This window comes from Lissotriton helveticus, chromosome 1_1 (genome assembly GCF_964261635.1).
Source record: "Lissotriton helveticus chromosome 1_1, aLisHel1.1, whole genome shotgun sequence".
Lineage (NCBI taxonomy): Eukaryota > Metazoa > Chordata > Amphibia > Caudata > Salamandridae > Lissotriton > Lissotriton helveticus.
In genome coordinates this window covers 1,244,766,631-1,244,782,815 of record NC_136057.1, presented here as the reverse complement: position 1 = coordinate 1,244,782,815, position 16,185 = coordinate 1,244,766,631, and positions in this window count along the sequence as shown.

Below are 16,185 nucleotides of genomic sequence, written 5' to 3'. Positions count from 1 at the left end.
CCCGGTCAACACCGAAGACACCGTCCGCACGATGAACTCCATCCACTCCGGATCACCAGCCGACCCCTGCTCTCACCACGTCTTCAACAAGGCCGACTCCGTCATCGCACCCCATCTCCGGGGCATCATCAACACCTCCTTCGACACCACCACCTTCCCAGAGAGCTGGAAGCACGCCGAACTCAGCGCCCTACTGAAGAAACCATCAGCGGACCCCACCGACCTCAAAAAATACCGCCCCATCTCGCTCCTTCCTTTTCCTGCCAAAGTCATCGAGAAGACCGTCAACAGACAGCTGGCCGCCTTCCTCGAGACGAATGGATCCCTCGACCACTCACAGTTCGGCTTCCGGGCCAAACACAGCACCGAGACCGCCCTCATAGCAGCCACCAACGACATCCGAGCCCTGCTCGACAACCAGGAAACAGCGGCCCTCATCCTCCTGGACCTCACCGCAGCGTTCGACACTGTCTGCCACCGTGCCCTAGTGCAGCGCCTGAACAACATCGGAATCCAGGAGAAGGCACTGGAGTGGATCATCTCCTTCCTCGCCGGAAGAACACAGAGAGTCCGCCTCCCCCAGTTCAGATCCGAGGCCACGGAAGTCATCTGCGGCGTACCACAAGGTTCATCACTCAGCCCCACGCTGTTCAACATCTACATGAGCCCCCTCACGGCAATCGCACGCCAACACAACCTCAACATCCTCTCCTACGCCGACGACACCCAGCTGATCCTCTCCCTCACCAACGACCCCGCAACTGCCAGAACCAACCTACACGAAGGGATGAAAGACGTAGCCGAGTGGATGATGAACAGCCGCCTGAAACTGAACTCAGATAAGATGGAAGTCCTCATCCTGGGATCATCACCCTCCACCTGGGAGGACTCCTGTTGGCCCCCTGCCCAGGGCAGCGCACCCAAACCAACGGACCACGCACACAACCTGGGCTTCATCCTGGACTCCTCCCTCTCGATGACCAGACAAGTCAACGCCTTCTCCTCGTCATGCTTCAACATCCTACGCATGCTACGCAAGATCTTCCGGTGGATCCCCACCGGAACCAGGAAGACGGTCACCCAGGCCCTCGTCACCAGCCGACTGGATTACAGCAACTCCCTCTACGCCGGAACCACAGCCAAACTCCAGAAAAGACTCCAGCGCATTCAGAACGCCTCAGCACGACTCATCATGGACATCCCCGACACAGCCACATCGCCGGACGCCTGAGAGACCTGCACTGGCTCCCCGTCAACAATAGAATCACGTTCCGACTCCTCACCCACGCACACAAAGCTCTCCACAACCAAGGCCCCAGATACCTCAACGACCGCCTGACCTTCTACACTCCCACCCGCCAGCTACGATCGACCAGCCAACGCCCTCGCCGCCGTTCCCCGCATCCGAAGAGCCACAACAGGAGGAAGATCCTTCTCCTACCTGGCTGCCAAGACGTGGAACTCCCTCCCCATCCACCTCTGCCTGACTCAAGACCACCTCTCCTTCATCAAGCAACTCAAGACCTGGCTGTTCGAGCAGTAGAGGACCCCCCTCCCCCAAGCGCCTTGAGACCGTCCGGGTGAGTAGCGCGCTATACAAATGCTTTGATTGATTGATTGATTACGTTCCGCCCTTCATGCCATGTGGGTCGTACATTAATCAGAAGATCGTCTGCTGTGGCTGTGTCCCTTGCTCACTGCACCATCAGGATTCAAGCAAGCCGGGCCGAAGACGGCTGTAATGCCAGAAACCGGTCCCCGGAAGCTTGTTTCCTTTCCAGTGAAGAATTGGCTTGGTAGTTTGGTCTGCCCTGTTCCCATGATGCACTGGGTCAGGGACAGACTAATTTGCATATAGCCAGGTTCTGAACTGGGATGGTGCAGTGAGCTAAAAAACGGTGATGGATCAAGCCCTGATCTATTGACTGGGTAGGAGTGTTCTGATTAACTCAGATACTCTGTCCATCACCACCCCCTTTTGAAATTATTGTGGCTGTGTGCTGGGGGCATGACAAACGCGTTCAGCTGGAGGTGTGGTAAGTAACGTTACTGCAGCCTCTCCTGCTTGCTGTTACTGAACTCTCTCATTCAACGAAATTACACGCGCCTGCTACCATGTACCAGGGCTCTAGCCGGGCTCAGGCGGCGGATCAGTACACTAATTACACGCGCCTGATAACATCAACCAGGCCTGCCGCTGGGCCTCAAGCGGGAGAACACGCGCCTGCTAACATCAAACAGGCCTGCATCTGGGCCTCATGCGGGGGAACACGCAAATGAGCGTGTCTGCGGGGACAATTACTACAGCCTCTCCTACTCGCTGTCACTCAACTCTCTCATTAAACGGATTTACCCGCGGCTGATAACTCTCTCATTCAACGGCATTACACGCGCCTGCTAACATCAACCAGGGCTGTAGCCGGGCTCAGGCGGCGGATCACAACACCAATTACACGCACCTGCTAACATCAACCAGGGCTGCAGCTGGGCCTTCTCCGTCCCGATTCTAATGAAACAACATTTTTTGTCTACTGCGAGATTTTAAAATAAATTGCCCTTGCCAAATACACACATTACACACATTCTATTTCATACCCGGACAACATCGGGACGGGCTGCTAGTTTAATTATAATTGATTAAATGTTTTAATTTATTTATTGGTATTTATCTTGAATTAATTGTTAATTAATTTTTAATTGGTAATTAATTAAAATATGATTGGCAATTCATTTTTATTATTGCTTAATTGATAATTATGTTAATTTTATTAATTTGTTTTCTGTAGCGGGTTGTGGGTTTATAGGGGAATAGGGTGGGAAGTAATTTAATTATAAATGATTAAATGTTTTAATTTATTGGTATTTATCTTGAATTAATTGTTAATACATTTTTTATTGGTAATTCATTAAATTATAATTGGTAATTAATTTGTATTAATTGATTAATTGATAATTATGTTAATTTTATTAATTTGTTTTCTGTAGCGGGTTGTGGGTTTATATGGGGAATAGGGTGGGAAGCAATTTAATTGTAATTCATTAAATGTTTTAATTTATTTATTGATACTTATTGTGAATTAATTGTTAATTATTTTTCAATTGCTAATTAATTAATTGTTAATTGGTAATTAATTTGTATTAATAGGTAGTGATTTTTAATAAATACTTTTTATTTGTATTTTTAATTTATTAATTATATTAAATTGGTAAATATTTTTAATTAATTTGTAATTGGTATTAATATTTAATTTATTTTAATTAATATATGAAGTATTTACTTTCCCTACTGTTGCACTCTCTGGAGTGGGAATAGTAATTTTTACCCCTACGCTATCCAACGCTTTCCCTACTGGTGCACTCTCTGGAGTGGGAATAGTCATTTTTACCCCTACGCTATCCAATGCTTTCCCTACTGCTGCACTCTCTAGAGTGGGAATAGTAATTTTTACCCCTACGCTATGCAACGCTTTCCCTACTGTTGCACTCATTGTGGTGGGAATAGTAATTTTTACCTCTACGCTATCCAATGCTTTCCCTACTGTTGCAGTCACTGGAATGGGAATAGTAATTTTTGCACCTACGCTATCCAACGGTTTCCCTACTGTTGCACTCTCTGGAGTTGGAATAGAAATTTTTAGTCCTACGCTATCCAACGCTTTCCCTACTGTTGCACTCACTGGAGTGGGAATAGTAATTTTTACCCCTACACTATCCAACGCTTTCCCTACTGTTGCACTCTCTGGAGTGGGAATAGTGATTTTTACCCCTACGCTATCCAACGCTCTCCCTACTGTTGCACTCACTGGAGTGGGAATAGTAATTTTTACCACTACGCTATCCAACGCTTTCCCTACTGTTGCACTCTCTGGAGTGGGAATAGTAATTTTTACCCCTACGCTATCCAACGGTTTTCCTACTGTTGCACTCTCTGGAGTGGGAATAGTAATTTTTACCCCTACGCTATGCAACGCTTTCCCTACTGCTACACTCATTGTAGTGGGAATAGTCATTTTTACCTCTACGCTATCCAATGCTTTCCCTACTGATGCACTCTCTGGAGTGGGAATAGTAATTTTTAGTCTTATGCTATCCAATGCTTTCCCTACTGTTGCACTCACTGGAGTGGGAATAGTAATTTGTACCCCTACGCTATCCAACGCTTTCCCTACTATTGCACTCTCTGGAGTGGAAATAGTAATTCTTACCCTCCCCCTATCCAAAGCTTTCCCAACTGTTGCACTCACTGGAGTGGGAATAGTAATTTTTACCCTCCCACTATCCAATGCTTTCTCTACTGTTGCACTCTCTGGAGTAGGAATAGTAACGGGCCCCCAAAGCAAGGACTGTATGCATAGCCCCCAGCACATCCTAATATGGCTGGTGGTGTCTTATAGACACCGCCACCATATTAGAGCTTTTCCGCTGCGGTCGCAAGCCAACCGCGGCGGGAAAGCGGCGGACGGTCTTCCCGTCCGCCACGGTCCCCCCGCCATTGTAATATGGCGGGGGGAAATAGGTGGCAGACGGGCAAGGATGGTGGACGGATCGCCACCACCTGCATGGCAGTGGCGATCCGTCCGCCATCCTAATTGACCCCTATATTTTTTTACAGCAATATTTTTGATACGATATTTTTGTATTTACCTGTTTGGAGATAGGAATTCGATATTTTTGCATTCTATATTATTTCCTCGATATTATGGTAGTTCTATAGTTGTGTCATCGATATTATGTCAGTGATCCCTTGACTCTTATGAAACCTTCACTGAGGTGAAGGGGTGAAGGAAGCAAATCCCATAGTGGTCTTCCAAACCTAGACATCTGACTCCAAAATATTTGCTTCTTAACAGTTGGTTAGGGGTTGTTTTTTAGGCTGCCGATATTGGCTCCGGATCACAGAGGTATGCGGATATCCGGCCTGTGAACTTTCCTCGATTGTCATTATGCATTTTTCTGCCTTTGGCAAGTACACAGTGGTGCACCCTTGTTCGCCATACTGGAGTTCTTGGTCTACGTCCTTTCCTCAAAACCATGACAGTGGCCTTCTCAGAATGGGAAAATGATTGCCTTGTTCTGAAACTGATATGGCATCTAAATTATACATCAAGTAAGCACGGTGGGTGGTGGGGCACAGCGGGGGGGGCTGTTGACAGATAATGGAATATAGTATATTTATTTACTTAATTTTTTCCATTCCATCACCTGTCGACATCTTCCCCACCATGCTCCACCACGCCCCACCACCTTTACCTGCACAATCAGCTGCTGTCTAAATAACTCTGAGTTACCGCTCACTGCTGATATCTGATGTGAGTTGGATGTCACAATGTTTAATTAGCTAGACCCACTCAGCTTTCCATCTATACCGTTACTGTAACATTATGTTAAGGTAAGATCTATCATTGACACCACCAGAGCATCATTTCGCGCAATATGAAAGCAAGTTATTGTTATAGTTGTTTTTGTTAAATAAGAAAGTTAAGCCTTAAGTCCCATTATTCATGGGTAAAATGCATTCATTGAGCATAGGTTGCCGCCCGGCTGGTATTTTGTTGTTTCTGTCATTGCATACAGATATAAGATACAGCAAGTAACATCATACTTACAAGGGTGCCGCTCACAGTGTCCTTCCTGCTCCCTGCTGACGGATTGAACTTCTTCGAATTTGCCGCATCTGTGGAAAGCAAGCCTCCCCACCGTAGCGCATTCGCTGGTGTGAGCGTGTCCTGCAATCGGCAGGACCCGATATCGCTCCCAGCTGTAATTCTGTGGGTTGAGGCTCGAGGCGAGTCCTAGTGAGAAGGGTACCGACCGGGGGACTGCGAGGACCAGCATTCCACAGTCAGCCCAGCTGGTGCCTCTTCCCCCGGCGGCCACGCCCACCGCCTCCCGGCTTCATTACTTTTTGCGACACCCGCTTTGCGGGTGCCGCTCACAGTGTCCTTCCTGCTCCCTGCTGACGGATTGAACTTCTTCGAATTTGCCGCATCTGTGGAAAGCAAGCCTCCCCACCGTAGCGCATTCGCTGGTGTGAGCGTGTCCTGCAATCGGCAGGACCCGATATCGCTCCCAGCTGTAATCCTGTGGGTTGAGGCTCGAGGCGAGTCCTAGTGAGAAGGGTACCGACCGGGGGACTGCGAGGACCAGCATTCCACAGTCAGCCCAGCTGGTGCCTCTTCCCCCGGCGGCCACGCCCACCACCTACACGCACTTTACTGACATCACCTCCTCCGCGACGCGGGACGGAGCTCGGGGCAAAGAGCGGGCAGTTTGAGGCCGTTCGAGGATCGGAGAGCCTGGCCTGGACCCCATCCCCCAGGTTCTTCAGTCCTCCTGTCAGTACACCTCATATCCTTATTACACACTAGTTTAGTAAGCCACGTCAGAACTAACCTAGTACTATGTGCACACGGGCTAGCCGCAGCAAAGCCGCGAAGGGTGGGAAGATGGTAAATGGAACGCTGGATGACTTTATTACTAGAACAAACACCACTATCGATCACGAAATTTCCAAAATGCAAACACGTGTTTCTCTGGACCTAGAAGCAGCTAGAAGACTGTCCCAAAGCTTTGCAATGTCTAAGAAATCTTCCCTAGGCCACATAGCTACAGCAAAAAGCCCCGTGCACCCATTAATTCTTCGCCTTATTACAACGCACGCCGAGGTCCACCAAACCCCAGCCCTATTGCCCGGCATGTCTGTGACCTCAAGTCTTTTCCAATTGTAAAATAGCCAAATCTCTCCTCTGCATGTTAGTGACCCGGTTCTTGCCACCCATACTGTTACAGCCCCTATCCTGATCTCCCCCAGTACCATTGAGGAGTATGCTAATCCCCAGGGTTCCCACTCTAAGGGCACAGCTCACAAAAGTAAACGCACTGTAAGGTCTGCTTACTCACGGAAGAAGGCCAAAATTGCCAGGGTACACTGCTCATCCAATGCTAACTTACTTAAACAGGGAGTAGTAGCAAGAACTGTTGCCCAAGACTTGGTCCCTCAAAGCGCTGTTGAGAACCACCCAAGCCTGGACCCCAAAGATATTGTTGCCACACAGGTGAATACTGGGGCGCAACCAAGTGAGGTTGGGGGAAGTGATGAGGAGTTTCTAAGAATAGTTTGGAACTCTCTTAAAAAGCTACTTACCCCGCTAGACCTAAGACTCTCCCGCATTGAAAACCACCTTTTAGAGGTGGAAAAAAGCATCTTAACCCTAGCAAGCCTTAGTCTTCAAAATAACAAAGGGCCCGCCACAGCCGAAGAGGACACATCCATCATTATGCCAACTGTACTGCCCTCCAGTAAGCCAATACCCAAACCACGTACAAAGGGCTTTGAACTTAAATCCACCAATCCCCCCGTTAAGCCACCCTTGCAGCCCTCACAACAGTCAATCAAACCAAATAAAGAGGCAGTTGCCCAAGGGCGAACAACATCAAGTATAACCAAACTACCAAGCAGGGCCCACGTAATGCCGAACATTTCCGTAGGGGATACATACATTTACCCCCGGATGCAAGGCCTTATGTGGTAGTATTAGCGGGTGTTCCCGAACTGGGGAGTCCCAACCAAGAAAATTACTGGTCCCTTAAAAACAAGGTTATCCACTGGTTGAACACTAACAGGCAGATCCCAAGGCATCTGAGAAGCAAAGTCCTAATGATGCGCAGAGTTCCCTGGATAGGACCCTCACGTAAAACTAATCAAAGCGACTGTATTGTAGTCTCTTTTGAGGATCCACAGACTGTACAACATATTTGTTCATGGAACACTGGGGAGGTCAAATCACCTATTGCTGTAAGACCCTTAACATTCTTTTACCCCCCGCGTCCTGCTTTAAATTATGGGGGCGACTGGTCTCATCCTCGCTTTCCGGCTCGTGGAGGGGCGAGAGGGGACTGGCAAGGTTCCAATAGGTGGTGGCACGGAGTAGAAACCGCCAATAGATTCGGTTGTTTAGAAGAGGTAGACTGACTCCTTCTGCCTCTCAATTTACCCTATGAAGCCAAGGTCAAATTGCCAACAACAACCTTAGTTTCCCTTATCCCTGAGAGCAGCCTAACTGGCTGTAGCCCTGCTATGTGTTCAACAGAGAAGCCTGTTAGGTCACTGTCCAGCGCTCCAATTTTCCACCTTCCCAATAGCCATCCACCCAACTATCTAATCCTAGATGTTGAAGCTGACATGGGGCTGATGAGTAATGCCACCCACAAGGAAGCCCAGACACTAGCTATTTCGCCCCAGTCTAACTTACCATCATGGCCACCCATACTTGCACCAATTTATAGTGACAAGGTAGTCCTTGTACCCGCTCCCACGGTAGGCAAACATTCAGCTGGGGTGGGGTTTCATCCCAAAGTGGATAATTTTATAGTGGATGTTATGTCGCCACCTGTAGTTAGGAGCCTGGGCCTTGAGCCCATTCCCCTTGTAAATGTTCCAACATCGGGAGCGAGGGCTACTGGGAGCACTGTAGTGGGTACTGCGCTTTGGATCCTGAGTTGGAACGTAGCAGGTCTTGTTCGCAACCTTGATATTCCCAACTGGAACACCTTTGTTGAATCCTTCGGGATTTGCATATTGCAGGAAACTTGGTGTTTAGAACCCCGTCACAAGGTGGGTTATACTACCTACTTTGTCCCTGCATTACAACCTTCTGGCACCAAAGGGCGCCCATCAGGTGGCCTCTTAATCTGGGTTAGTATTTCTCTGGGCCTTTCTATCAGGCACTTACCTACTAAATCCCCTGATTACAGAGAATACTAGTCAAAGGCCCGGGGGGGGAAAAATCTGGAAATATTTAACATCTACCTAAGGGGGGCAAGGGGTGGAGTCTCCACGTTGCCACTGACAGGTATAGAGGAAGAAATTGGAACTTGTAATGCCAACTCTCCTGTTCTACTCGCTGGGGATCTTAATTGTTCCTTCGAACCTCTCTCCAGCGAGGACATCCTAGACACTTGGGAGGAAGACACTAGGAGAGGTATCCCCTTACTAACACTCAACCCTATTAGAAAATGGTCACAGGGGGCCATAGATCTTAATGCCCTTTGTATGGAATTTGGCTTAAGGGCAACCAATGGCAGATCCAAATCTGATCCCAATGGGGCACATACTTACAATAGGGTTGGTCACACTTCTCGGATCGATTATATCCTCCTTAACCACAAGCTTTGGGCTTACCTGCTCGATATGGAGGTCTTAACAACCACTGATAGTGATCATAACCAACTAGCACTGACACTGTCTTCTCCTTGGAGGGGTTCGAAGCCAAATCCTCCCCCTCACTTATGGAAATCAACGCATGATGTGTGCCTCTCAAACTGTGGAAGGAGGCTTAAATGGAGAAAAGTTGCTACGGACGAAGGGAAGATGACCTTAGCAAATTCCATAATGTCCAACGCTAAAGCGGGGCTTGACGCCATGAGCCCTGGAAACGCGGATGTCCCGCTCCTTTTCGTTGAAACAACTAAAGCTCTGGGAGAACTGTTCACTATCGCCCCAGCAGATGGGAGACGAAAGGGAAAAAATACTTTAAAAGGTGGAGCATCCTGGTTCACCCCTGCCTGTCGCTCTGCAAAATGTGAACTCATCAGAGCAGTGAAATCCAAGGATGCCAACCTCATAAAACTTGCCAGGAAAAGTTATCGGAAGGCACTAACCACGGCTAGGCTTGAGCACGAAACTCAATTCTGGATTGACCTAAAAGTGGCGAGCTCCAGGAAAGACTCGAAGGGCTTTTGGGACCTGGTGAGATTGAAAAACAAACCCGAAGACTCCCTTATGACTTGTAACATTACTGGGGAGGTGTGGTTTGCTCATTTTTCCCAGCTCTATTCTCCAACTGGGGGTCCCACATCTAGCCCCATGGTCCAACACCCCGGCGCTCACTCTCACCCCAACAGCTCAGTTCTCAACGAGGCTGGCCTTTTTACCATCAAAGAAATTGAGGGGGCAATCAAGTGTCTGGTCCCGAATAAGGCCGCGGGGCCCGACGGAATCCCAGGCGATTTATTAAGGGTCAACACACTAGAGTGGAGCAGCCTAATCCCCGCACTTCCGAATGCTGTTCTGATGGGCGGGTCCCTCCCGGACTCATGGAAGGGAGCGGAGGTCGTCCCTATTTTTAAAAAAGGGACCCGGGACGACCCTGCAAACTATCGCCCAATCAGTTTGCTTGATTCTACGCAGAAGATAGCGGGCAAAGTAGTTCTAGGAAGGATTCAACAGTGGATTGAGGAGGAAAGTATCCTCTCGGACTATCAGGCGGGGTTTAGATCAGGCACTGTTACTATCGAGCAAACCTTCCGGCTCTTAATGATCCTCTGGAAAGTGGTTGTCCTGGGTAAGGGCAGCTTGTACCTTGCCTTCATAGACTTACGAACTGCGTTCGATTTAGTCCCACGAGACCAACTGTGGTGCGTTCTGGACACAATGGGCATTCCCCAGTATTTACTAAATACGCTCATAAAACTACATGAGGACAATTTTGCTCAGATCAGGTGGCCAAAAAACATCTCGTATCTCTGTGAATAGGGGAGTCCGCCAGGGTTGCGTGCTTGCCCCCACTCTATTTTCCTTATACGTTAATGGAGTGGAGGAGCATCTTCTTAAACATCCTGCTGACGCACCTTCCCTGGCTGGCAGGAAAATCCCTACTCTCCTCTTCGCAGATGATACCCTCCTGATCTCAAAAACTCCAGTAGGTCTGCAACGCCTACTCACTGGCTTTAGGGACTTCTGCGACGCAAGGGGTCTATCAATAAATGTGAGCAAAACCAAGTTCCTGGTCCTGAACGCTCGGAAGAAAACTGTCATCCCACCATCTCTGGATTCTGTCCCACTTGAAAGGGTAAAGGAGTTTGACTATTTGGGCATTCGTCTCAGTGATTCAATGAGCTGGCAACCCCACCTTCAAAAGGCATCGCTGACCCACAAGAAGGTGGTAGGGGCACTTTTGAAAGAACAACGGGCCTCGGTTCTCAAACCCATTGGTCCTGTATTGGACATCTACAGGGCAAGGGGGGTGAGCGCAGCCCTTTATGGATCCGAACTATGGGGCTTCCAGAACACAGACCTTTTGGCCAGAGCGGAAAACAAATTTCATAGAGACCTTATGGGCCTGCCGCATAGCACTCCTGTTCTTCCAATCTTCCTAGACGCAGGTACACGTCCCATAGGGGACCAGGCAAGGTTGCACCCCCTCCTCCTTTGGGCACGCATCTGGAGGGTACCAGAATTGTCTAGCTATGCTGATGGTCTAAGGGAACTGCTCTTAACACCTGGTTGGTCCAAAATCCGTTGGCTCAAGGAAGTCAAGTGCCTTCTCATCGAACTTGGCCTTGAGGACGCGTGGGCTAATAGATCTGCCCCGCCCAAACAGACATTAAAGACGCTATATTGGTCATGGGTGATGGACACCAGAAATTGTAATTCCAAACTCTGTAGAACTTCTGTCGAATTTCTCTTGATCAAGGATGTCCCTTACTGTGAGCCATATTTAGACCTGATTACTAAATCTTGGGACAGGGCACTATATATCAAATTCAGGTTGGGGTTACTGCCAGTGGGAAAACTGATTGCCAGCTGGAGGGGATCGTCGCATTTATCTTCATCTTGTCCTTTTTGTAACAGTAGGCTAGAGTCTGTGCCCCACTTACTTTTCGTGTGCCCAGCCTATTTTGCCCCGCGCCGCATCTGGCTAAAGCCTTTGTGCCGGAGTCTCGGAACTAGATCCCATCTTGAGGCTCTACGAATTTTAAGATCTGACTCCTGCCCTCTGTTTGCTTTCTGTCTTGCTAAATTTCTGGCATGGGCATGGCGGATTCGATCATTGAGGCTATCAACAGTACCCTAATAGCCAGCTGACTATCCCGTACCAATGTCCATATCGTCTTCATGTAAATAATGAAATGAAATTTTTTAATATTGTACTGAGTTTTTAACATTTAATATATATGTGTTTTTGTAATGCTTTTTAAGATATGTGCAATATATCGAAATAAAGCTTGTTTCAATCACAAATCGCATTCATTTAGCCGGCATCAGGGGCGTCGCTTAAGGTACCTTCAATTTGATGCCAAAGGGCACAATTTGATTATTTTTAATGGCATTTGCCACGGTTGGTAGTCTTAACCATGCACCCCCAGGTGACTACTGTTTATTAAAATAATAAGTTTTGTGCTAGGTTTCTTTATGCGCAGGGTATATTTCGACACACTTCCTAAACACCAGACAAGAAAAAGAGTGTTTGCTAAAACCAATACATCGTTTATCTATAGTGAATAAGTCTTATTTTCCAGTAAACAAAGGGGCAATTGAAGGATAGCAAAATCAAGCTGTCAATTCTTTATCATTATTAGTTGAATAGCAGCTTTTCCTGCTGTATACATAAAGCTCTGATTGTCAATCCTCGCAGAAGAAGCGGTACTGATTGAGAATCTGATTAGCATAGAATGTGAGAGGGAATATATTTTAGAAAAAAGAATCAGAAAGTACGTATTTATGTAGTAGAGTTACATAGAGCAAACTTAGCTAAGAAGTAACCAAACGCTTTTAAAAAAAAAAAAACAGTGGATAGCGCAGGAAAATACCGGGGCATATTATCAAGCAGGGCGTTAAAAATTATCACAGTTTTAGCGGCAGAAAACTGCAGCTAAAGCGGCGATAATGGGCTTGATGATATGGCCTTGTGAATTCCAATAGAAACCCATGTTCTGGTGTGAACATGGACTTCTATTGGAATTCTATAGGGCTTATTATCAGGCCCATTATCGCCGCTTACTTTACGATAACTTTAACGCCCTGCTTGATAATATGCCCTATTATTTTTATGGGTGGACGGAACTCATGGAATTTTCACTTCATGCAATTCAGTGGAGTTCCATATGCACGTCGCATTGAAATTTAGACCGGGTAGTGCGAGTAGCGTTAAAAAATCCGCTTGAATGGCACCATGCGATGCACAAGAGCACACAGCCATTCGAGTTAATTTTGCTGCCGCTTGAGTAGAAATTCTCCTTGAGCGGCAGCAAATGTACTCGAGAAGGAGCCCGCTGACCGTGACCGCTTGCGACCTCCCACGACCACCCACGTTAGAAAATCGTGGTAGGGGATGCCAAATCTTGTCACACTCACCAGATTGCATTTCTGGAGCCTTACAGGATCAAAATTACACCACATGGTGTTTTGTGGAATTGGGCCGGAACTCTGTGTTACTAAAGTAACACAATCACCAAATTCCACCAATTCCACGGGCAGAATGAAACATTTCACCTACCCATGATTATTTTTCACTTGATGCATTCTGCAGTCACATGTGCTAGAGAAAGTAGAGCCCCTTCCACTGTCTGAGCACTATAAAAAAACACTAGTCAATGAGGTACTTCACATGGATGTTTTGGTCCTGATATGGAGGATTGCCTTGTAATAACACAAACCACACAATTGCAGTCTTGAACACAACAAAATGTGACACAAATAACGTGTTTTGACTAAGCAAGATCATTTCCATACTGAGCCCTGCAAAATGGCTTTAACCTAAACAGCTAGTCACTGCCGGTTTTGGTTGACTGCAAACCATTTAACTCTCAGCCTACCTTACCAGCTCAGTTGGGAACTGCTCAGAGCCTCCATTTTAATCCCTCTTAAACACCAGCACCAAGCTTTCCAAGGAGCTTTCCATTCTCTAAAAGCAATTAGCACTTTACTGCATATTCTCTGCAAATAATTTAGATTGTTATACCCCTTTTAGCGTATGGTGGTTATACCGTCATAATCAGGGCTTTAAGTGGGCCGGGTCCTGTGGGTGCTGAGCACCTGATGTTTTTAAAAGGGGGCCTCGAAACGGGTCTCTATCGGGCTCTGTTTTGTTCCCTTGAACATGCGGTCCATTTACCGGACTGCAGTAAGAGCATGCACATCGATGTGCATGCTCATTTTGCTCACTTCTCACTTGTGGATTAATTACGTTGTAGGGGAAGGGAAATCCTTTAAAAAGAGTTATTTTCTCTCTGACTTTCCATTCTCTTTTTGCAACGCAGGAGCAGCAACAGCATCATGGTGTCAGCCATTGAGGTGGGGGTGTGGTGAGAGGTCTTCATATCCCCTCTATTCATTACAGGTCTTCAAGCTGTGGAGCGCGTCCCCCCGACGGTCTTTGCTGCATTCGTAGGGGGGCACAAATGGCTTTTGAAGTATTTGTAAATGAGGAAGGCCTGGAAGTGCCACTTTGTGCATTTGGCTCGTTTCCAGGCAATCTTGATTTACATACAGCAGTTGCAGGGCTTCAAAACAGAGTATGAACTGTGATCTTGGATGCCCTGTGGTGGAGGTCAGTGAGTGAGGTGGCAGGGTCCAGGAGGTGGGTATAAAGAAAAATATATTCTGTAACAGGTTTGTTATTTTTTTAACCTTCAGGTAATTGTGTACAAAATGTGCACATATTAAATGGAAAATAAATGCAAGTTAAAGTAATCAATTTTACTGTGAACCTCAGTTACCTAATGTGAGCAAGGCAAATAATGGTGTGTGGCCACAAAACAGTACCACTAGGCTTTTACACAGCAGGAAAGGACCAAAGATATGCGGCAGGGTTCAATAAATCCAGTTGCAAGAAAAGGCCAATACTATGGCTTAATTTGGTACATTTTATGATAGTATTTAATTATATTTCCATTTTTACACGTTTGATTACTGTCTGAGCAAAGATCTCACTTCATCCAGTTTACCACTGAACTACACTACCAAGGAATTGAAAGGTCATTAGTCACCTTTTTCGAAGGGCTGTACACTGCACACCAACACTTTTGACTACATCTTTAATACCTTTTATTCCTTTTGAATTAGAAACACATTTTTTTTAATCCACAGATTATGCAACAGATGACTAAGTAGCAAATGCAGTAAATCCATAATTATGTAGAAAGCTCCGTAGAATCAAATAATTTTAGTGGTCCTGACAGAAAATCAGAAAATTCTAGTTGGTGCATTGGGGAATAGTTGCAGGCATAACTGCTCTTATCCTCCACATCTCTACTGTGTGCATTGTTTATTAATGGCAGTGACATATTTTAGCTTATTTGATTTATTGTTATTTTAGTTGGTTGTAATCGATGAAGAGATGAAAAAAGTCCTTATATTACCATGCGGTAAACAATACAGTCTCGAGGAAGGAATCTCATACCCTCTAGGGCTAGCCAAACTGTGCATCATCAGTTGCACCACTGTATTAAAGCGGCACACATTGTTAGTTCTCATGATTTAGGCCACACCCCTAATTTGATTGGCCACACCTGTTAAGAGGTTTGCCATGCCCCTTTTAGAGCACCCCCAGTTTTTATATCCCACTTAAAGCCCTGGTCATAACACATTCATATTGGGATGTACCCACAAAGCATGAGTACAATTCCAGGATCCACATGACTATTGTCCCAGACCTTCTGAGATTTTTCTCTGTCAGTTCTCTATGTGTTATTTAAATTGAAAGATAATGGGAAGGAGCATCAGCAGGTGTGAGTAGTCATTCTGATTGGGGTTGGAATGATGAATAGTTAGTTGTTCTTAGTTTGGAGTACGTACTGCAATACGACCTGTAAAACTTTAAAAAACTAATGTTCAGCCCTAATAATGAGATGGATGACAAACAATGAAAGTCCCATATTGAGGGATCCATTACAGCAGTTGATTGGTTAAAGGCATGCACCAGGCATTTTCACAGTTAAAGTTGCAGCAAGGATTCGGATGCTACAGGAAAAATATCTGGAAGCAGCAAGTCAGTGACACATAGTATAAGAATGGGGATGCAACAGGTATTTTCAAGTTATTTTCCTGGTTTAGGCTTTCACCATCACCACCAAATATTCAATCAAAAACAACTTGGGTAAATATGTCTACATAATACTGACGACCCTTTGATTTATGTAGAAATAGAGAGAAAAAGAAATAACTATCTTTGCACTATTTTAATTATAGGCCTGGTATTTTTACTAAATTACAGATGTGTTTCATGATCCTACAGGGTAGCCAATAGATCCCTAACCAAAGCTGTTCGAAGAGCCAATACCCTAAAGGGATATCTACAAATTAATTTAATATCTACATTTTTTATTAAATTCTTCTGTACTTGACTCATATTCACAGATTGATATATTGACTGTGGAGGCTACTAGCTGGTTGGGATATTGCAA